The sequence below is a fragment of the Euprymna scolopes genome, chromosome 14 (assembly GCF_053919585.1).
Source record: "Euprymna scolopes isolate OS-2025 chromosome 14, ASM5391958v1, whole genome shotgun sequence".
Classification (NCBI taxonomy): domain Eukaryota; kingdom Metazoa; phylum Mollusca; class Cephalopoda; order Sepiida; family Sepiolidae; genus Euprymna; species Euprymna scolopes.
This window is the reverse complement of record NC_136495.1, coordinates 116,845,711-116,868,778: the sequence shown is the minus strand read 5'-3', so window position 1 is coordinate 116,868,778 and position 23,068 is coordinate 116,845,711. Positions and strand designations below refer to the sequence as shown.

Below are 23,068 nucleotides of genomic sequence, written 5' to 3'. Positions count from 1 at the left end.
AATTTGGCTGTTAAGGGATCAAAGTTCAACGATTTTACCTTTGAGAATTCTACCACACTCCTACAATTTTGGGTCTGAACACTTGAAATTTTAGATACACGTTCCTTGAACATGAATCTAACTTAACTTGATTTGAGTTTAAAACAATAAATGTTTAGGGGGTCAAAGTTAAAAAAATTGACCGCTTTTTTTTTTACTCAACATACACCTCCAAACACCCAGGCAACGCCGGACTGAAATACTAGTATATATATATATATATATATATATGCTAGTAGTTCCAACCGGCTTTACTCGGGTCCTATGTACTGTTCATAACTGTATGTGCATATGTACAGTGATGCCTTTCTATATAATAGGCTTCCTTAACTACCACAGAGAAAAGTTAGTATAGACCACAGACGTCAATTTTTTAACTTTGGTCCCAATTTTGACCCCTTAACATTTGTTTTGGGCTCCAATTAAAATGTTTGACCCATGTCCATGTAACCTCCATCTAAAATTTCAAGTGTTTAAACCCAAGAGTTTGGTAGAGTCTGAAAAGGTTAACTAAACTTTGACCTCTTGCCAGCCAATTTTTTGCCCAGAAACTGATTAAAAAGCTTGCTGCATATCTGAATACCATTTATGTAAAATTTCAAATGTTTAGATCCAAAATTGGATTAATAATTTGCTAGAGACCGCAAAGGTAAAATCTTTTGAACTTTGACCCCCTGGAAGCCAAATTTTCAGAAAAAAAAAAAAAAAAAAAAAAAAAATCGATTAAAAAGCTTGCCATATGTCTAAATACATTTTATGTAAAATTTCAAATGTTTAGACCAATAATTGGCTGAGTAATTTGGTAGAGACCTCAGAGATCAATTTTTTTTTAAAACTTTGACCCTAATTTTGACCCCTTAACATTTGTTTTGGGCTCAAATCAAATTATAAAAAATTGACAGTTATTTGGTAGAGAAGTGTACACCGACAGACACAAACATTTTCATATATATATATATATATATATATATATATATATATATATATATATATGAGAGAGAGAATCAAACTTATTGGTAAAACGTAGCATAGTGCAACAAGCCCTGTAAGTGGACAGTTAGAAGATATATATATCTAAACATCGTCTGAATGTTTTGTTCAAGGCGATCTCAATTCTGGATATAGTAGACTTCATTACCACAGAAAGAGAATGCTGCCTCTCTTTTAAGAAGATAAAAGCGACGGGTATGATGGCAGTTTCATAGATACAAAGACCTGGTTCCAGGGTGAACTCTTTACCCCTTCGCTAAAAGGTACATCCAAAATTTGGCTGATGAAACACATCTGCATGCATCATATATAATAAACTTTCTAGCAGTTTAAGGAACATCCATTTGTCTGATGAATTGTTTAGTGGTCTTCTGCTATTCAACAAAACTTGTTTAAGATGTGCTATAAGGAAAATCCAGGCGTTTGTGTCAAAAGAAAATTTTTTTAGTATGAATTAAGTACATATTTTGATTTTTGCAATAATAGCGAATGGTGAGATATATATATCTATATATATAAGAACCCAAGTTTGCCCAGCTGGGCAAACTAGAGTCCTTGTACTCGAAAAATATCCAGTAAATAAAACGTTTAGTAAATCATTATTTTTTTTTTGCATTTACATACACAAAACATGGACATAAATATCACTAAAACATCCGCTGGGTCATAAGCTTCATTTCGGTACCTAACTTGCCTGTGTGGGTTGCCTGTAGGCTGAGATATATCATGTCAGTCAGTCAGTCACACACACTATAGGAAAATTTATAATAAGATTTATTTTACTTTAGTTATAAAATTAAACGAATAAATGCGAACACATCCGGGTTCCTCCTCACAAGAATATGATTGACTGGTGTAAGCCATAAATATGGACGGGTATAGCAACCTGGGAGAGACGTCAAGATATGCCGGAAACCTAAACTTAAGCATATTATCTGCTACGACTATGAACAATCGCTCATTAAAGAGATTTATTAAATTATATCACTTCACTGTAACCAAGACCACTCAGCTATTTGACAAATATCATTTCCCTGGACATATCAAATCGTATATATTATTTAATTGGAATTCAGTATGGAGATGAGTATTATTTATTTATTGCGGACTATTATCCTAATCTTTTTTTTTTTTTTTTTTTCGGGGCCCGAAGTGTAGTGGATAGACATTAAATCTTTATGATTTCAGGTGAGCATTGTCTGAAGATAGCGGTTTCAATCCTACCCAAAGCCGGCCATAGGCTTCCTTGACCACAGCATGGTGAGACAAGAATTATGGAAAGCAGTAATTGCTGAGGATGTAGTTAGGAGATTCAGAGTTCCTATCCCGTCGTGGTTACCGCCTGACGAAGGCCAGAGGAATAGTTGACGGAAACGTTGTGAAACAATAACTAAAAAAGAGGGACTTTTCATATATTATCACTTCTATTTAATCGAAAGATATGCTGAAAACTAAAAGCTACGATAATGAGCAACTGTTCATTAAGGCGACACATACTCGATTGTATTACTTGCTTAGTGTAGCCCAAACCACTCAGCTACTTCAAAACAAATGTATCCCGTTCCAGGATATCAATATTATATGATCTTTTCATTGTCAGTTGGAGTATGTATTGTTTGTATTAGTGAAGGATACTTCCTCAACATCGAGCCTGACAGTGGCTTTGTTACTATTAATCAGAGGTATGATCCTGTCTAGTCCTAGGAGGTTCACTTTCCCAGACTACCTTCTTTGAGAAAGAGTTAATTCATTGCTGACTATCTGGGACGCTCCAACCAGGAAAAGCCGGCAGGGCTGCACATACGTTTTTTGTATCTCAAAGTACATTTCACCTAGTGTGTTGGGTCATCAAAACCCATCCGAAAATGGGTCTAATCTCCTGCAGAAGAAATAAACACACAACTGGTCTTTTATAAAAGCGCAACGTACGAACTAAGGAAGGAACGAGCAAAACATATCGATTAACATGGCTTGGCTCAAAAGTTTCTTTTTTTATTTATTTATTTAGAAAGGAGGAATCCAAACGTCAAATTTAGAAACACAACTCAGTTTTTTCACACTAAATTTGAAAATCTTGAGAATTGCTGCGATTTGTCTGGTTGTCAAACGGCAGTCTTGTTCATTTACGGCTTTCACTTATTCACTGTTCATCTTTGGCCGTTCAGAGCGAGGAGCGTGTCACCGAAAAATTAATTTCCTTTTTGAAATTAAGTAAACCATTTTTGACACATCCGTTCTGGAAAAGCAGTTTCTCAATACATTCGACGTATATTTATGGAGGTTTCTGTAGCTTTGTTTTTTAATCTTTTTAAAAATCTTTAACTTAAAATTTTTTAAATTAATTTTTCAAATTTTGTTAAAAAAGAAAAGAGAAAAAGTATCAGCTTGATCTTCCATTTCCAAGCCTGAAATGCAAGCAAAAATTTAAATACGCCTCAGATAAAAGGCTTATTACACACTAACGTCAAACATATTCGCTATGCCAAATACAGGATTTGAAAAATAGGAAATATAAAACGATCATGGAAGTTATGTCAGCTTGGCGTTTGAGAGAATGAGGATTGCGGTCTCAAGGCTGAATGGAATCATGGTTCAGAAAGATCATTTAATAATACACTGCGATGAAAATAACGATTTATTCCCAAACTAGCAATTTTAACTAAGCAAATATGAGAACTCCTGTTCAGAGGCTTATTACATACTAATATCAACATACTCGCTATACAAAAATGCAGGATTTGAAGAATAAGAATATAAAGCGTTATTTAGTATGTCGGATAGACAAACACAAAAAGAAAAACAAAACACACAAAAAGACAAATACACAAAAAATAAAAACACACAACAAAATACACAGAACAAACAAACAAAAACACACACAACAAACAAAAACAAACAAACAAAAAACACAAAAAACAAACAAAAATAAACAAACACACACATAAACAAAAACACACAACAAACAAAAACACAAAAACACACAACAAAAAAACAAAAACACAACAAACAAACAAAAATAAACACACACAAACACACACAACAAACAAAACACACACAACAAACAAAAACACAACAAACAAACAAAAACAAACACAAAAACACCAACAAACAAAAACAAACGCACAAACAAACACACACAACAAACAAAAACACACACAACAAACAAAAACACACACAACAAACAAAAACACACACAACAGACAAAAACACACACAACAGACAAAAACACACACAACAAACAAACAAAAACACACAAAAACAAAAAGCACACAAAAACACACAAAAACAAAAAGCACACAAAAACACACAAAAACAAAAGACACTTTCTGGCCAATCCTATACACCCTCCTAACACACCATTTGTGTGTGTAAGTGAAAACATTCCACACCAATGTATAGACATGATAACTCGCATGTCAAAATGGTGGGCGAGTTTTATTTTCAGTGCATTTTACTCAATGCTAGGTTCCCTTTTATCTGATATTTAAAAGTGAACCACTTGAGCTCCAAAGTAAAATCCATGAGTAGAATAATTTAGGTTGAAGAGGAAGATAAGAACACTTGAAACAAATTGTTTTTAAGATCTTATACTGCAGTACATTATCTAAGAAATTATACAACGCTTTCTTACATGTAGGATTCGAAAACTCTTTAATCTATATATTATTCTGCTTGTTCATTACTTTTCCACGCTTCAAAAAAGCCCAAATTCATGAAATTCGGCTTTAATCTGACAACCTTAGACAAGAATACGTGTGGCCTCCCTTTGATGTAGCCTTGTTTTCGCATATCATAATATTAGCGCTATGTCAACAACATCTTTTCATTGTTTTGACTCGAATGTGTATCCGTTAATATCTTATAAGCTTTTATATAGAGTTATGTAGTTCTCGGTTGATTAACTGTGTTGGATATATACTCAAGAGTCAAAACAATGAAAAGAATATTCTTTTGTCATAGCCCTAATAATAATAATAATAATAATAATAATAATATATCATTGTTATATGTGAGAAAGGAAGTCGTAATAATTTTGAGTGCAGCAGTTTTTAATTGGAAAAAGTCAGCAAATCTATATAAAAAAAAAAGAAAAAAAAAGGAACATTCGAAACAAACAGGAAAGAACATTGTCAAGAGTAGTTGAACTGAAGGAGTAAATTCAAGATTGTCTCTTAGAATGTGATTTTATTATTTGTATTGAACTATGTAGCACACTATTACTTTGTGAGTATTTATTAGTACTTAATAGTTTATCTCATTTGGGTCAGTTCTACATTTAAAATGCAATGGACACTATTTTCATAGAAATGTTAACTTATTTTTGCTGAGTATTATTGATTCTTCTATCCAAAATTTTTTTTTTTTTTTGCACTAACCAGAAAAATATCTTTATCAACATAATATAAATGCGAGTGTGCGGCAGGGGTCGATCCTTGGACCTTTATTATTCCCGATATTCATAAATTACCTCCCTGATAAAATCGTCTCCGAGTATATTCGCTGATGACACCATGCTCTATGGTAGGCACGAGGGGAAAAACAAATGAACATATCTATGGCAACGGCGGAAACATTAGAGGAAGACATCCAGTCTGTAGTGGAATGGGGACAAAAATAAACATTCAAAGCTGCAAAGATTAAAGTACTTTCCTTTAATTACAAGAAACCTTCTCAACCACCAATAACTATGGCCGATGAGACATTATCTGAAATTACTTCGTTCAAACTCCTTGGCTTAACGTTCATGAGGAACAGTTACATCGAGGCATTGCCGCGACTTCTGTGAGGAAGGTGGGCTCTTTCTACCATGCTAGAAAGTTACTTACGTCTGAAAGTATCCTGTACCTCTACAAGGCTATCATTCGCCCATGTATGGAGTACTGTTGTCACATTTAGGCTAGTGCATCTGCTACTTGTCTCTCACTCCTGGACAGGGTTCAAAAGAGTTGCCAACCTTATAGGTCCTGAACTGTCAACTAGGCGTCAGCCTCTCTCCCACCGACGAAATGTTGCATCCCTCTGCCTATTTTACATGTATTTTAATCGTATATGTTCTGAAAAACTACAAGCCCTTGTACCCCCTACCCCCGATGTAAATCCCCGACACACCCGACAAGTAGCAAAGTCCTGCCTCTATGCAGTAGAGATCCTCAGATGCCAGAAAGCCTACTTTAATAGTTTCTTCCCCAAAACTGCTAGGCTTTGGAATTCCCTTCCGGGTTCCTGCTTCTGACTGTACTAACATGCAGAAGTTCAAGTATAATGTGAACAGACGTTGTTGCTCAACTCCCTTCATAGTGGCCCTGCAATTATGTTCCAGATAGTAGCCCCCTACATTAAAGGGGCACCAAGCTTTGTTTGGAATGAAAAGGCAATTAAAAAAAAAAAAATTGATTAAATATATTTCTCATTCTTGCTAGTTTGTATTATTCTAAAACTCTTTAATATTAACTTATTAACCGAGAAAATTACCAGAAAGCAACCTAATCACATCAATCATATATATTTAATCGTATGAAATCAGTAGTATTATGTTTGGTATTGTGGAATTACATGATTAACAAGAATGTCAAACCAGTTTTGATACTGCATAGCTCCACTTCACAACATAAGGATGAGCCAAAGTATTATCTTACTTTTACTTCTCCATATTGTATTAAGTATTCCCGGAATCATGCCATGGAACCCTTGATGACTCAAAAAAACTATCTGACCTGGTTGAAATGTTGCATAGTATACTGTTATATATATAAAAAAAGTATAACGTTTGAAATAAATCAAACTGAAACTTCAAGAACCCAAATCATTCCAGATCTTATAAAATTTGAGACATCATTAGCTACACTATGGGCCATATGGTAAGCCTCTTCAATTGATATAACTAAAGTTACAACCTTCTCCAAGATGTTTACCTAAATACCAAAAATTAAATCGGTTCTAAGTTTATGATCAATATTTTGACTTAGTTTAGTGGCGATTGGTCAAGCGTTGTGGGTGCTAGGTTGTTTACAAACAGTGACAGACTTGACCGAAAACATAACTCTTGCCTTAGTTGAGGTAATTGTGTATGGAACTTACTGACCAGTGTTCTGGTGGAAAGGGGGTATAAATTTGATAGCCAGCATGAATGTTAAGATGAAGGATAGTGTGCAACTTTCTTGGGTACGGAAGGAGGGGATAACGATGTTCTTGAAGATCCAGTTATTAGGTACACTCATTAAAAAGGCGAACAATATTTTTTTTATAAACTACTTTATTTAATCTATATAATTATAAAACACAAATGACCTTGTAACGGATGCTGTAACCCAATATCCGGTTTACAACTTCCGGTTGCGCATGCATGCACAAACAAATCCATCACAGCATCAACAAATAAACACAAATTGCTACTTTTGCAGAATTTGACCTGTGCACTGAAATATTAACATTTCGGAATTATTTTTTTCTACACTACCGACATAAATAACACCAAAAATTTTTTTTTTTTTTTAATTGCGTTACAAATAAATAATCAATGCGACAATAAAACATTGTTTTACTGTGTATGTTTTCAGCGTCCCAATTGTCTTTTTTTTTGCGTTTAAATTAAAAAGATATCAAAATTAGAATTTAACTTAAAGTAGTATGGTATCTGTTCAATGTACATTTACCTATAAGTATGGCAAACCACTTATAATTCAATGGCTGCAAGTTTCGTTTTTTTTTTTTGTTTTTTTTTCAACATTTCAACATGGTCTCCAACATAGGGATGATGCACACTATTTTTCAAGATCAAAGGTTAAGGCCATATTTGGTGCAGCTCTTACAACATCCACTTACTGTAAGGGTGCTTGCAAAGCAGGTACCCAATTGTACAGCAAAGTGCGAGTATCATTGCCAGTATATACTATTAGGTTGGTGCAAAAATAATGTCGTTATTTGAGATACAGATTATATATATATATATATATATATATATAAGGTAAAATTAAAAGCCAAGAACAATGCGAGATTTTTTTTATTTTTTTAAATTTTATATAGAGTAAAATTAAATGAAAACAAAAGAAATAAATTTCTTTTTTTTTTGTTGTTTGTTTTTTCTTTTTCACACAAATTTTAACTCTAAACAACAGTAAATTTTTTTTTCATGTTGTATTAAATGGTGTTATAAATCTCAATATATTTCAGACCTATTAGTCCTTTTTCAAGAGATGACAGCGGAAGAGTGTTCAAAAATGGAAAAGTAGCTACAGAGTTTGCCACGTGATACCGCAAATATAGAACAAAAAATGACGTTATATATATATATATATATATATAACGTCAAAAAACGACTATTTTTGCACCAATCTAATAGTAATATACTAAAAGTTTGAATAGGTTTGTCACCATCTAAAATTTTGACGTCATGACGTGATTTCTAGCAAAATTGTCAAACTTAAAGACTAAAACGAGAATGTTAAATGTTTTGGTTTCTATTCTAGCTGATGGCACACAAGTCATTTTTTTTTCACATTAATTTTGAAATCAATACTATATATTGATTACCATATAATAATCAATGGAGTATTGGATCTGTAATAATAAATATGAAATTTGCATGAATTTAAATATATTTAAGCATATTTTATGAGAGGGTCATGCCGAGGAGGCACTTACTAGATATTGGATACAATATAATAAAGAATTGGCTCTATAATAAAATCAAAATCTGCATGAATTAAAATATACTTAAGCATATCTTACGACCGGGTAACGCTGGGAGACCTTTTAGTGTGTGTGTGTGTGTGTGTGTGTGTGTGTGTGTGTGTGTGTGTGTGTGTGTGTGTGTGTGTGTGTGTGTATATATGTATATATAAAGCCGAATGTCTGTGTGTGTGTCTGGTCACGAATAGGCTCCTATATTGTTGACTATTTTAAAAAACTGATTACATATAATCATAGAAGATGTATCGAGACACAGGAATGGGTATGTTTGATCTGGCAGAATGATGATTCATTAAAATTGTGGGGTCTGCGTTCTCGCCTGGTCCACAAAGTATGGAAATAAAAAATTTAAAAAAAAAAAAACGTTTACAAGTGTTTTTGATATAGATGTACATGAGAATACTTTGATAAGTATGTTTTAACTTAAATAGGAATGGTATAATAAAATTGTGGGGGTCTGCGTTCGCGCTTGGCCTCCATAGAATTGAAATAGGCACAAACTTTAATAAAGACTTTATATCTATCTGCATATGTATACTTTGATAATTATGTTTCAGTTTGAAGAAATATGGTATAATAAAATTATGGGGTGTTCGTTCGTGCCTGACCTCCATACAATGGAAATATGTCACAAAGTTTCACACAGAAGATTGTGATAAGTGTTTCAGTGTGAACAAATATGGTATAATAAATTATGGGGTTTATCTATTTTATTTGTACTCTCATCATATTTTGCTTTGGTTTTGATACCCCCAAATTCAACCCAAATTTACAACCCTTCCTTTTCATAACCTATCATACTTTCATAAATCAGAGTCCATTTTCTGTAGGCTGTTTTTGAACCCAGTCAACGACGGGTACTTTTGCTAGTATATATATATATATATATATATACACTTCAGAATAGTTTTTATTTAACAATCAGTTATGGAAACGTGAGATTGTAAGGTTTACAAAATATTACTGGCAGTAATATTCTATAAGTTATCCCATCTAAACAAGAATTGCTCGATATGCAAGATAGAGCAAATAAATTAAATTGTAATTCAATGAATTTCAAAAAACTCATTGAAATGAATTTGATATTAAAGAATTTTTATTATTCTAAGCAAGACAAAGAATGCTTTAGAAAGTTAATCTCCTTAACCTATAGGGTTTCGATGTCTACCATCTCATCAGAGGAGAGAAAATATTAGCAAATATTTATGAGGTATGCACCCTATTTGCTAAAGTCAGTGAGACATGGAAAGTCAAAGTCAAAATAATAAATTTATCACAAGTCCTGTAGCAGGAGGATTTGGAGAAAAAGGATATGAAAGTTTTTTTTAGATCCAGCTTGCTTGGTAAAATCCATGTTCTGCGTTCTTTACATCCGTTTGGTAATAAGGTCTAAGTTATATATTGGGTAATCCGCATAGCTGTGTAGATATCCAATATCTACACACATAAATTACAATTTAATTTATATATATATATATATATATATATATATATATATATATATAGAGGATGATTGCTGCATCTTTCCAGATGATCGTCATCACATTGAGTTCTCCCAATCTTGTCGTCCATGCCATCTCAGATGACTACACTCCCGCCACAGATTTGCACATTTTGAAGCAGATTTGCACATCTTGAAGCAGATGTGACATACAAATTGAGCAATTTCCATCGAGTTGACTTCCTCTGGAGGTTCAAGGGTATTCCTATGAACAATCACATGTCTTCTCAAACCAGCAGTAGACTTGCAAATTTTGCTGCATGTTAAACATCGTTTGGTTTGGACCAATAGGTGCAAAGTTGACCTGAACAGGAGATTTGTGTGAAGTTGGTTGACGTAGCCAGCTTTTGACAAAAGCACTCAGTCACAAGTGTGGCATTTCCAGCTCTGTGTGTCGTGGTTAAGACCATCAATTAAATCTTTGTGAAGCTCTTGCTTCAGATTGCTGTGGGCCTCCTTTCTTTTCTCTAGAGCATTACAACTTTCACATACAAGCTTTTGCCAGAATAAGTTCTTTCCACGTGTCGATATTGATTTGTAAGACTTTCAAATTATTCTTTGTAGAGTCCTTGAACCTCTTCCTAGGCCTGTGTTTAGGGCGCTTGCCCTTTTCTAACTCCCCGTAAAAAATTGTTTTGGCAGCCTATAATCTTTCATTTGAACCAAGTGGCCCACCCAACGCATGTGAGATCTGATTACAAGGGTCTCAACACTAGAGCAACATGTTCTCACAAGGACTTCAGTATCGGGTACTTGTGCTTGCCACTTGATGTTTATGATACGTCTCAAGCATTTTTGGTGAAATGGTTCAAGCCATTTAAGGTGCCTTTCATGCAATGTCCATATCTCTGATGAATACAACAGTGTGGTTAGCACACAGGTCTTGTAAACGCAGATCTTAGTCCTGCCTGATGCCACCATCATATCACATTTCTCCAACCTTCCAAAAGCTACATATGCCTTATGAATTCACCTGTGGATTTCAGTGTCGAGACAGCCATTCCTCGACAGAGAACTACCAAGGTACACAAATGACTCAAATACTCCCAGTCTAGCACCACAGACCATGATGTTTGGCTCCATGTATGACTGGCCCGGTGCAGGAGTGAACATCACCTTTGTTTTAGACAGACTGATCCTCAAACCAAAAGCAGTGCAGGAGTCAACAAAACTATCCATTATATGCTGCATATCAGTCTCAGTGTGTGAAAAAAAACAAAAAAAAAACAGCATCGTCTGCATACAGTAACTCCTTGACCAAGACATGATGCAGCTTGGATCTGGCATTAAACTTTCTAAGATAAAAAATGCGACCCGTGGTTCGAAACTTTAACATGACACTTCTATCGCAATCTTGAAATGCATGAGCAAGTAGAGCAGCAAAATATATACAGAAAAGAGTAGGGGCAAAAATATCACCTTGTTTGACACCATTGTCAACATGGATTTCATCAGACAATTTTCCATTAAACGAGACTCGAGCTTTCATGTCCCTGTGCAGTTCCTTGAATATTCTAACAGAGGTTAGAGGACGCCCTACTTTCTCTAAGATTAACCAAAGATTAATGTCAAATGCTTTGGTTAGATCCACAAACACTTGATACAGTGGTATCTGTTGTTCAATGCATTTCTCCTGGACTTGCCGGACTGAAAAAAAAATGATATCCATAGCTCCTCTGCTATACCTAAAGCCACTTTATGACTGGAATAGAATTAGGACAAACATCTTCCAGTAACCTGTTTAATAGAAGTTGTACAAGAACTTTCCCAGCAGCTTCTAAAAGCATAATCCCACGGTAGTGGTCACAAACATTCTTCTGTCCCTTTCCTTTAATCAGGGTCACCAAGACACCATCAATCCAATACTGTGGAACAGGAGCACCCTCCCAGATTTCCTCAACAAAACCAAGGATAGCATTAGCAATATTCACACCTCCAATCCTAAGAAGTTCCACCGGAACACCATCCAAACCAGGCGCCTTGCCACTGCTGATTTGTGTGAGCCAACTGCACCTCAATCAGATTAGGCAAACGATTCTGAATATGATATCACATTGTGGTAGGCTATCAATTGCATTGAATAGGATTGTGAAACACATCAGTAAAGTACTCCTACCATCTTTTCAAGATATTTTCTGGACCCTTAATGACAACAGAACCATCTTTCGACACCAGGGGAGATATTGAAGAGACAGGAGGATCAAATAGTTGGCACAGGAGTCCATAAAATTCCTCCGAATTTTTTTATGTCAAACGCGTTTTGGATCTGCTCCGTTTTATTCATCCACCATTGGTTTTACATTTTCTTAGCTCACGTTGTAATGTGGCTTTGATCTCTTTGTATTGTCGCAAATTAGTTGTACGATTAGAATGATCTTCACAAAGTAAAGATTCATAAATTGTCTGTTTATTCATCAGCAACTGATTAATTTCAAGATTGTTGTCAAACCAGTCCTTGTTCTTATCCCTCTTGAAGCCAAGAACTTCAGCACCAGCAGAATAGACCCGAGCCTTAAAATTCACCAATGCACAATCAAATGCAAGATTATAGAGCTTTTCCACCATACTCTTTTGAACTTCAGGCAACTTTAACTTGGCGACACCAATACGGCTAGACACCTTAACACCACTATGATGAACTTTCTTATATATATATATATATGCACACAAATTCACGAGACATAGCAGTTATTTTGTATGTATTAATTATTTATTTTGAAAAGTTCATTGTTCTTTTGCTTGTAAAGTGGAAGCAAGGCACAATTGTGTAAGAAGTATGTATGCGCACACACACACGTTAAAGATAAAGATTCTGCTTAATTATACCTTGTTTTATTTTCGATTTATCTAATGATCTTTTTGCATTAAAATAAAACAATATATGTTATAGATGTATCATGAACGTTTTTCGATTCGTCGTCGAATCATCACGTGAAAAATAAAAAAACAAAAAAATTTGGAGAAAAGAGAATTTACAAAAGATAGCTTTCAACCACGCATGTGTAGTTAAATGCCAAGAGAACGTTTTCACACTGTTCCAAGAAAGGCGCTAACAATTTAAATGTATTAATGTCAAAAGTAGCATCACAATATAAAATTACGCTAAACATTTTAAAATATTAGTGGTTTCATACGCAATATTATTAATTGTAGGTTGTTGGGTTTTGATGATAGTTTTGTGCATTTTTGATATTTTTAATTGTTTTTTTTTTAAATATATTCTTTTAGTGTTATTAACAAGGAGGGGGCAATTATGTTTTTGTAGATGTTGGTAAATTGAGCCAGAGTTTATGACATGCATGGTGAGACGATAAGTTTGGGTAGTGATCGTAAAACCAATGTAGCTATTAACTTTATTAACATAGCGATTACCTTTTCAGAACATATAACATTGGTCATTTCTAATATTTTAAGGGTTAAATTTATTTTGGATGCTCAATTAGCCACCAAAGTGATTTTTTTTTAAATTTTCAATGAAATTTGAACAAAATTAACGTCTTGTTTGCTCTTTGTAAAGATGCTAAAATTCACAATGATTAACTAAGAATGCATTCTTCAAACAAGTGAAAATCCTTATGCCATCTTTTGTTAAATAAAAATCAATCATAATGAAAATAGTTATTGTAGGTTTTTGGAAACAACAATTTAAGACACTATATTAAGCCCATATATTGACGAGTTGCTATTTTCCTTTAAAATTGGACAATATATATAGAGTCATCCAATATTGCGCAGACTAAATTAAAAAAAAAATGTTATGCAAAAAATAATTAAATCGCTCGTTACGAAAAATAGTAATGTAACTCTAAACAAAATCTATTAAGAACAAAGCAGGAACTGTACGTTTATACAGGAAATAAATAAACAGAGGACATTCAATTATTTTTCTGAGCATTTTACAGTCAACGGAGAAAAAAAGGCCAACGAACCTAGTGTTTTTATGTGATGTTTTGAATATAATAAACTAGTTATGACCAAAGTTTCATTTCATTCGGACAAAACACTAAGAAACGGGGCCTAATTAGAGTTGGGGCCCGTTTTTTTTGGGGGGGGTCACCCTATATAAGAAATAAAAGGTACTTATGTACAAAATGGACCGTGCTATTTTTAGGTGAGATTTTCAAGTTAAATTCAATTTTACAGTATCTTCAAGTTCAACGTAACAAGTTTTTGATTAACCATCCCCTTAAGAAATTCAATTTACCAAATTTCCACTAATAACGATTACTACGATATTGTCCCATTGACTACTGTACGCTTATTAACCCTTATCCTCGAGTGGCCTCCGGGCATTGATAAGTGGTGACTTCTTTGTATTAAAAAAAACAAACCCTTTTTCATCAAATTCTTAGGTGAAAGTACAGAATACTTTTAAAAAGTCCCCTCATATTAAGGGGTTTCTAACTAAAAACGTTAATATTTCAGCACGGCCGTATTCTGAATAAGTACCAAAATAAATTTTGTTTACAGTCAGATTGTATTCAAATATACCACCCATAAAAAAAAGATAAATAAACCAGTGAAAATTTAAAGAAAATGGTAATATATTTACCTGCGTTTGCACGTTTAACTAAGTTTTGTGATGCCTCATATAATATACTTCAAGGGTTCAGAATAAAGGGACAATAGATTTGGGCTAGAAGTAAAACAGAATTCTATTACTTTAGAATGAGACCTGCTTCCTGGAGCAATTACACCACAAATCCATCTATAATATAAATCTCACCTGTCTGTTTGAATGTATGTATGTATGTATGTAGGTCTCGCAAAAACTTTCGACAGAGGCGACGGATTTTCACGAGATCGGTATCGTTTTGAAGCTCGACCCTTCGGACGACAAATAACGAAAAATTGGCCAAAAACATTAATTCCTTCACCCTCAACCGAGCAGTTTTCTACAGGGAGGGTCGATTTTTTGGTTGACATTTTTTGCAAGTCATTCAACCCTCGCGTTCATGAGGTCGCTTAAAAAGGTGTTATTTCGACCGCTCGTGACATCACAACCACGGAAGGCACATCGGTAAAACATTTTATTTTTTCACCTCTTTTTCCTCTGGCGCGTTATGGGTTCGAGCCTGCTTACTACTCCTGTTTTTTTTTTTTTTTCGCTCAACCAACACACACACACACACACACACCTCCACTCTTTTCCGCCTTCGCATCACGGATTCGAGCCTGCATGTCTATTCCAACTTTTTTTTTTTTTTTGCTCAACATACATTTACAAAACACCCGAGCAATGCCGGGCATCCAGGCTAGTCTATAATATAAATCTCACCCGTCTGTTTAAATATAAATATATATGCATGCATGCAGGTCTCGCAAAATCTTTCAACAGAGGCGACGAATTTTTACGAGATCAGTATCATTTTGAAGCTCGACTCTTAGGGAGGCAAATATTGAAACATTGGCTAAAAAACATTAATTTCTTCACCCTCAACTAGACACTTTTCTTCAGGAACGGGTCGCTTTATCATCTTTTTCCATATATTTTATGTATTTTATTTCAATATGAGGAGCCTACATCGGAGCTGATGCATAATTTATACATTTTATAAAAAACACCTGTGCATGAATTCACACAAAATGCTGTCAAAAACACGTTTGTTATGATTCATAGGTTTATAGATGTTACAAGAAACGTAAAAGAAATGCCTCCTATTTTTTTTTATTCCGCTCAAATGGAGCAGAGAGGATTACAAATTACATTGTTATGACTGAACTTATGCATTTACGAGCTAAAAGTTTCATCCTTCTGTTGTAGGCACTGACGGTGTGAGACTAAGAAAGAATCCCGGTCATGAAATTGTGCATTAGTAGGAAAGGTACGTTATTCAATTTCTCCGTTACCCCCCCCCCCCAAAAAAATAAAACAATAAAAACAAAAACTAAAATAAACCGAACAACATACACGGGCGCCTGCTAGACATTTACGAAGTCAATGCAGTTGATGTCAGAGTTAGGAGATGGTTTCGTCGATTTAATAGTGACAGATGTAAGCGACAAAGCGCACGCTGGAATTTTAAGATCAAGGCGTCAAAGAGGCTGCCAAAAGTGCATTAAGAATGTGGGGACTATGTATGAAAAATTCTTGGACACAAAAGGTGATTCGTTTTAATGGTACCAACTTCGTCATCGTAGTTCTTCAACGTTTTAGTTTAAAAAAAAAAAAATAGAAGGCTTAACTTTAGGAGCGACCCTTGTATACGTCAGTCTGGTCAGGATATTGGAGAACTTATTGCTTACTGCCAGTCAACCGACATTAATGAAACTTCCCTACTAGCAGCCGTCTGCCATACTGTCTTTTGACTCAAGCCTAAACAACGTTTGCCTCAGGGGTTCGCTATTGGAAAATAAAGGCTGCCTGTTATGTCAACTTTCGTCGTGGCATTACAAGATTTCGTCATACAACATTTGGAAGACTCTTGTTCTATATGGTTCCTACGTTAATTGCACAGATTTGAAACATACCTGCATATTATTAATATTGATTATTTTGATGCCAATTTTTCCAATCACAATGTATTCTCTAGCAGTTAGAGAAAAATATTAAAATGAAAGAGTAGTAAACAAAACAAAAAAATAAATAAATATAAATTGAGAAAATTTCTTCCCCAGAGAAAAAAAACCCAAAAAAACAAAAACAAAAAAAAAACAACAACTTCTGTTTAAATCTGGATAACATCGTTCCAGAAAGGGAAAATCAAACAAAAACAGAAATTATAAGTTATTCTAAAGCTAAAGTTATCAATATTTCTCCCCACTCCAATACAGGCGTATATTAATGAAAACAAGATAAATCCAATGGTGGAAGGCTTTTAACAGATGGCCATGATTGATAAGCAGAAGATAGATAAACAAGAGTACAGGTAAGTATGAATCGTTATGTGCAGATATGTCTTATCTGTGCAGCTGACAATCAATCAGCGTTTTCGGAGGGGTAGGGACGTAAACTTTCATGTTGCATTCAAGAAAGAGACGTTTTACTCAGAAAAAAAAATGATGAAGCAGATATGAAAAAGCTTTGAAAGAAGAAAGCGAAAAGAGCAAGAAAATAAAGGTAATTTGCTTTTATTTTCATTCATTGGTATCTCTCCGTTAAATTTTTATTTTTTGATTAGAAGTGGACAGATTGCAAAGAGAAGGGGAGAGAACGAGAACAAGAACGAGAGAAAACGAGAACGAGAACGAGAGAGAGAGAGAACGAGAGAGAGAGAACGAGAGAAAACGAGAACGAGAACGAGAGAGAGAGAGAACGAGAGAGAGAACGAGAGAGAGAGAGAACGAGAGAAAACGAGAACGAGAACGAGAGAAAACGAGAACGAGAACGAGAGAGAGAGAGAGAGAAAGAGAGAAAGAGAGAGAAAGAGAGAGAAATAGAGAGAAAGAGAGAGAGAGAGAAAGAGAGAGAGAGAAAGAGAGAGAGAGAGAGAGAGAGAGAGAGAGAGAGAGAAACAATGATGGGAGCACTACTATGTATGAGGTACAATATAATTATATCAATAGAGAATTAACTATAATAAAATAAAATCTGCCTGCATTAAAATATCATTTAAACATTTTATGACCGGGAACGCCATCCGGCCTTCTAATTATTAAATCAATAGCAATTTTATTGAACCCTTTTAACACGACTGAAACAAAATTGTAATAAGTCTATTCCCTCTAATAGCAGACGATACTACATGCAAAACTGGTTTTACTGTCGATACAAGACAATAACATGATTATACACAATAAATCGACTTTTGTGCACGAGATACTAGCAATTGTCGACCTCATAAATTCAAGATGGGCGTTATCAAAATATGCAAATTAGTCGAATTTTACAATGCATTTGTATAGTTTTATATGCTATAAATATTAAATACATTAGTTGAGCATACAAGAAAAGATTAAGCGTCATTTTAAAAATAGGTGTAAACAAAATCATTTTTCTACAAAATAAAATTCAGCACCTACAACTGTGTCACGTATACAGTCTAGTAACGTACAAAAAAAAGTCATATTTTCATCCTGCAACATCCAAACATAAAACAGATACTTTTACGTGACACTAGTGACTATACAGCATTTCCAGCAAGAACACATAAATACAAAGTGTTTCAGAATATTTGCGATTAGAAACAATCATTCGTATTTTCTGACTACCGTTCTCATCTTGGTTGTTATTTTCACGTTTTTAGTCGATGTAACTTTCAGTGCCTATTTTCACACTGAAATTTTCAATTAATTCACACAATAGATTTTTCCCATTTCGTCAAGCTGGAAGTGTTAAAGTAAGCAATTAAAATTCCTTTTGTGTTTTTCGAGTCTTCAATTCTAGGACGACGAGCATTTTCCTGTTAAAATTCTGTAATGTAGATCTAGCTAAAAAAATAAATAAAAAAAAGTAATAAAATAAAAGTCTACCATATCACTAGGTACGGGCATTATAATTTGATGTGGAGTATGTTTTTAAAAGGGGTTACCCTTAATTTTTCTATTAGTTTTCGTTTAAATCTTTACTGTATTTAAAATATAACCGCTCAAAGTTATTTATAAAAATGGAAAAAAGGATGCAAAATAAAACTTATAAAACTTGGAAGGAAAAATGTCATCATGATGGTTAAAAAACCCACATTATGTGGAAATTTTTGTTAGAAAAAAAAAATCTTGTTTTCAAACTTTCTCGAAAGATAAATATCAGTTTTATGGAACTATTTAAAAACAAAAGGTTACAGTCTTAAGATAGTGAATTAAAAAGAAATCTAAAACATAAAAGTGCATAATTATTCTAAAAAATAAAAAAAAGCGAATAGTGACGAAAATGTTCTCCGTTAATATCTAAATAAATATAGCACCCAAATTTCAAAATGTATGGAAGCTCATAACGTAGTCTACATTCATTAATTTTATCACAGACTATCAGGCCACCCGACACTTCCCGGTCGTAAAATACGCTTAAATATGACATTTTGCTTAATGCAGATTTCATATTATATTTGACCCAATCTATAGTAATGATTTAGGAGGTTTAAAAAAAAAAAATTTTTAATTAAAAAAAAATTAAAATTAATGACTCGTGCGCCACCACTGAGAATCGAAACTAAAACGTTTAGCTTAGAATTGACTTTTTTCTTTGACGTTAATGACTGCACTATGAAGATGTGTTTACTGCAAAGCTAAAAATTAAAACATGAATAACTATTACGTTACGCATGCATATTCGTAATGTCGTTTTGATTATCACCTGGCAAATTTCATTTTTTAATTTTCATACTTTTACACCGATCGATCTTCCCCGGCTAAAACACAAATGTAAAGTTTCGCATAGGTTCGAATACCATATCTTAAGTTTCATGTCTAGACAGAAATCGACAGGCAAAAGTTTTAAACAAAAATATATACGCATACATAAATATATATAGAAAGATGTTTGTGTTTACTATAATAGTTTTACGAAAATATTACGCAAGAATAAATCATGTAAAATATCTACATGAATATAATTACATGTAATAAACGAAAGATGATCATCCCATCAGAAAAGCAAAAAACTAACAGGGAATTAATCAAAATGAATGTTTAAAAGAATATGCAAATTAGCTAGATCTTTTGCAGATAACAGAAAAGGGTTTTAATATGAATATCAATACAAAAAAAATTATAGGAGTAGAGATATGAATTTTTATTAGGTTTTGGAACTTTAAAAAATTGAAAAAGTAAAGTATAATTTTTCTTTTCAAAGATTATTAAATCGACAAATATGGAAAACCAAAAAACAATTTTCCATTTATTATTTTAATTGATTCTTTTTATTTTTTTTTTTTAACATTTTCATCCAAATAAGCCTCTGTTACGTTGTGCCAGATCATCACTCCCATTTTTAAAACAAAATACGCCGTCAGCAGAAACCTAACTTTTAAAATACGTCATAAGTATGTATGCAAAATATAGCAATGACTTTTCTCAAACAAAAGAAAAATACAAAACTCCATTTTTCACAACAAAAAAATAACAGAATTGGATGGAGAATAAAATATATACAGGCAATAAACGCCAGGCATTGCCTGAAGCGCTAAATGTTTTGCTTTTGATTCTAGCTGATGGCACCCGGAGTAATTTGTTTTAAACTTGAAATCAGCACTATATATTAGGTACAATATAATATTAAATAGAGAATTAGCTCGATAATAATACAAAATCTGCATGAATTAAAATACATTTAAGTGTATTTTACGACCGACCTGACAGGGCAGAACGACCCCTGCTAGTTAATTAATAAATACTGAAAATTTCATTAAAATTGATTTCCTGAATTTTTGTGAGTTTTAGTCAAAATGTTTATACATTGAGATCGACCATTCATTTTGCATATCTGCATTTTGCGTGTACCTGCATATCACATACAGCCAAACGACTATTCCTTTGGTAACTCTTATGAGGTATCCCAGCAAATGGACATTATAAAATGTGAGAATGAAGAAAAGAGATCAAGGTGGAAACACTTCCTATAAATATAGGCAGGAAAATAAATCTGCAAAACGCTATGCCTAATATGCATCTATATAATTATAAAATTGTACATCTGCAGATGTAAATTCATGCGAAATGACGTCACCGGGGGAAAAAAGAGAGAGAGGAAATGATCATGAGATAGACGTGGTGCACGGACTGAAATAACATTAGAGAGGCGTGAATAACGTTTGAGATCACGCGAGAAAAGACGATTACGTTGGTGACGTCACGGCCGTAACAATGAGGAAATGAATGTCATTACAAAGACAAAGAGTTGAAATTATTTCCTATTCTTTGTCTTAGTATCCTTTACGACTGAAACTGCAGGCAACGTATATTAGTTCCAGACAACGTTACATGTGAACCGTCCGGGCGTTTTTACTTACCTGAATCTTGTATTATAAGAAGTCGCATTATCGTCTGTTTGTTCACAATTTGGTTAATATATACAGAAGTTACACTGCTTCACGAATTAATTTTCGTACTGAAAACAGACGTTTACACGCTTAGATTCCAGCTTAATTTCTATATATACTATTAATTCAAAGGGAATCTACATTCAAGAAATAACATCATTTGTATTTGACATTATAAAAAAAAACTATTTTAATAATTAGACGCATGCTATTAATTGTTTGTTGTAATAAAATAGTCTTCATTCTTCTATTAAGAAATATTACTAAATTTTAATTTTAAATTGTTATTAGCCTATACGCTTGCCTTTCAAAACGGAAGTAAGTTTATTCAAGCCATGAGAGTTATTTCCCCCTTTAAGCTATTTCTTGTTTAATTTTCACAGAAGAAAATTAATGCAGTTTATGCTTTCATAAATCCAACATGTGGGCCACTTTCAGGAAAATCGTGAGAAGTTAAGATTTTTTGTGAATCATTAATAGTATGTGACTAAACCCTTCGCGCGCGAATATTTTTCAACCTTTCAACGCCGGGTATATATAGCTAGTCTATATATCTATAAAAGTGAGAATGTGTGTGCGTGTGTGACGACACTTCAACCTATACACTCAACGAATTTTTAATTTACCGACTTGAAATTCAGGTATTCAGAGATCTTGAAATTTTTTTAATTGGCTTACATCCAGAAAAAAAAAAAAAAAAAAGGCTGCTAAGGGATTAAAATTGAAAAATGGGCACGCGTGAGTCGTCGGATTTTGATCCGTTTGCTAACCGTTTCATGAATGCGCATGCGTGAATAGTTCACATTACAGATTACTTATGTTAAGAATACAAGGCTTCCTTCAGTCTTGACAGAGTATGGATACCCACTGTAAGGGTGTCTGCGCATGAAATTATTGTGGCAAGAGTTGCGCAATCTCCAACCACACCTCTCCTGAGTATTGTTAAATACTAGTGGCAAGTGGAGGTTCAGAACGACTGGAAACAATGCCGAGATGAGCGGAAAGCATATACAGCGCCTAGAATTCACAAATGGTCACCCATCTGGTATTAGCCAGGTTCAACGTTGCTTAACTTCGGTGATCTGACGAGAACCGGTGTGTCAACGTGATTATGACGTATGTGATTAAGAATACTGTTAAGAATAAGTACGCTCGAAAACACTTTTTTTCAATTCAATTTTCACTCCAAACAACTTTTGAAGTAGGGGCTATTATCGGGGACATAAGTTACAGGAGTATTAAGAAGGGAGATGAATAGCAAGATGCCTGTTCACATTACACTTGAACTTATTATAAACATACTAGAAGATATACCCGACGTCGACTGGTATTAAACGTAACGTTAAATTCATTAAAACAGATCAAGGTGGAAACACTTCCTATAAATATAGACAGGAGAATAAATTCGCAAAACGCTATGCCTGATATGCATCTATATAATTATAAAACTGTACATCTCCAGATCCGCCGATGTAAATTCATGCGAAATGACGTCATCAGGAAAGAAAAAAAGAGAAAGGGAATGATCATGAGAGAGACGTGGAGAACAGACTGAAATAACAGAGGCGTGAATAACGTTTGAGATCACGCGAGAAAAGGCCATTTCGTCGGTGACGTCATCGTCCCTAACAGTGAGGAAATAAATGTCATTGTTACAAAGAAAAAGAGTTGGGGTTATTTCCTATTCTTTGTCTTGGTCTCCTTTGTGACTGAAACTGCAGACAACGTGTATTGGTTCCAGACAACAGGATCTACTTTTTGTAGTGTCAAGCTGGTCTAATGGTTATCACACATAGCTCACTATTTTTAAGTTTTGGTTTCGATCTCAGTTTCAGTATTTTTTTTTTTTTTTTACTTACAAGAAGTGAACGTTTTAGAAAAAAATATACTCGCATGCACATGTTTCCGTGTTTATTTTATTTTATTTATTCAT

The 23,068-nt window shown here is 33.9% G+C and overlaps 1 long non-coding RNA gene and 1 pseudogene across 1 annotated transcript in view; both read right to left on the bottom strand.

Moving 5' to 3' along the window:
* The window catches only part of LOC145293240 (uncharacterized), a 1,271,116-nt gene that overhangs the window by 808,097 nt on the left and 439,951 nt on the right, over positions 1-23,068 (bottom strand). The window lies entirely within an intron of this gene.
* Positions 22,141-22,257, bottom strand: LOC145293422 (5S ribosomal RNA; annotated as a pseudogene).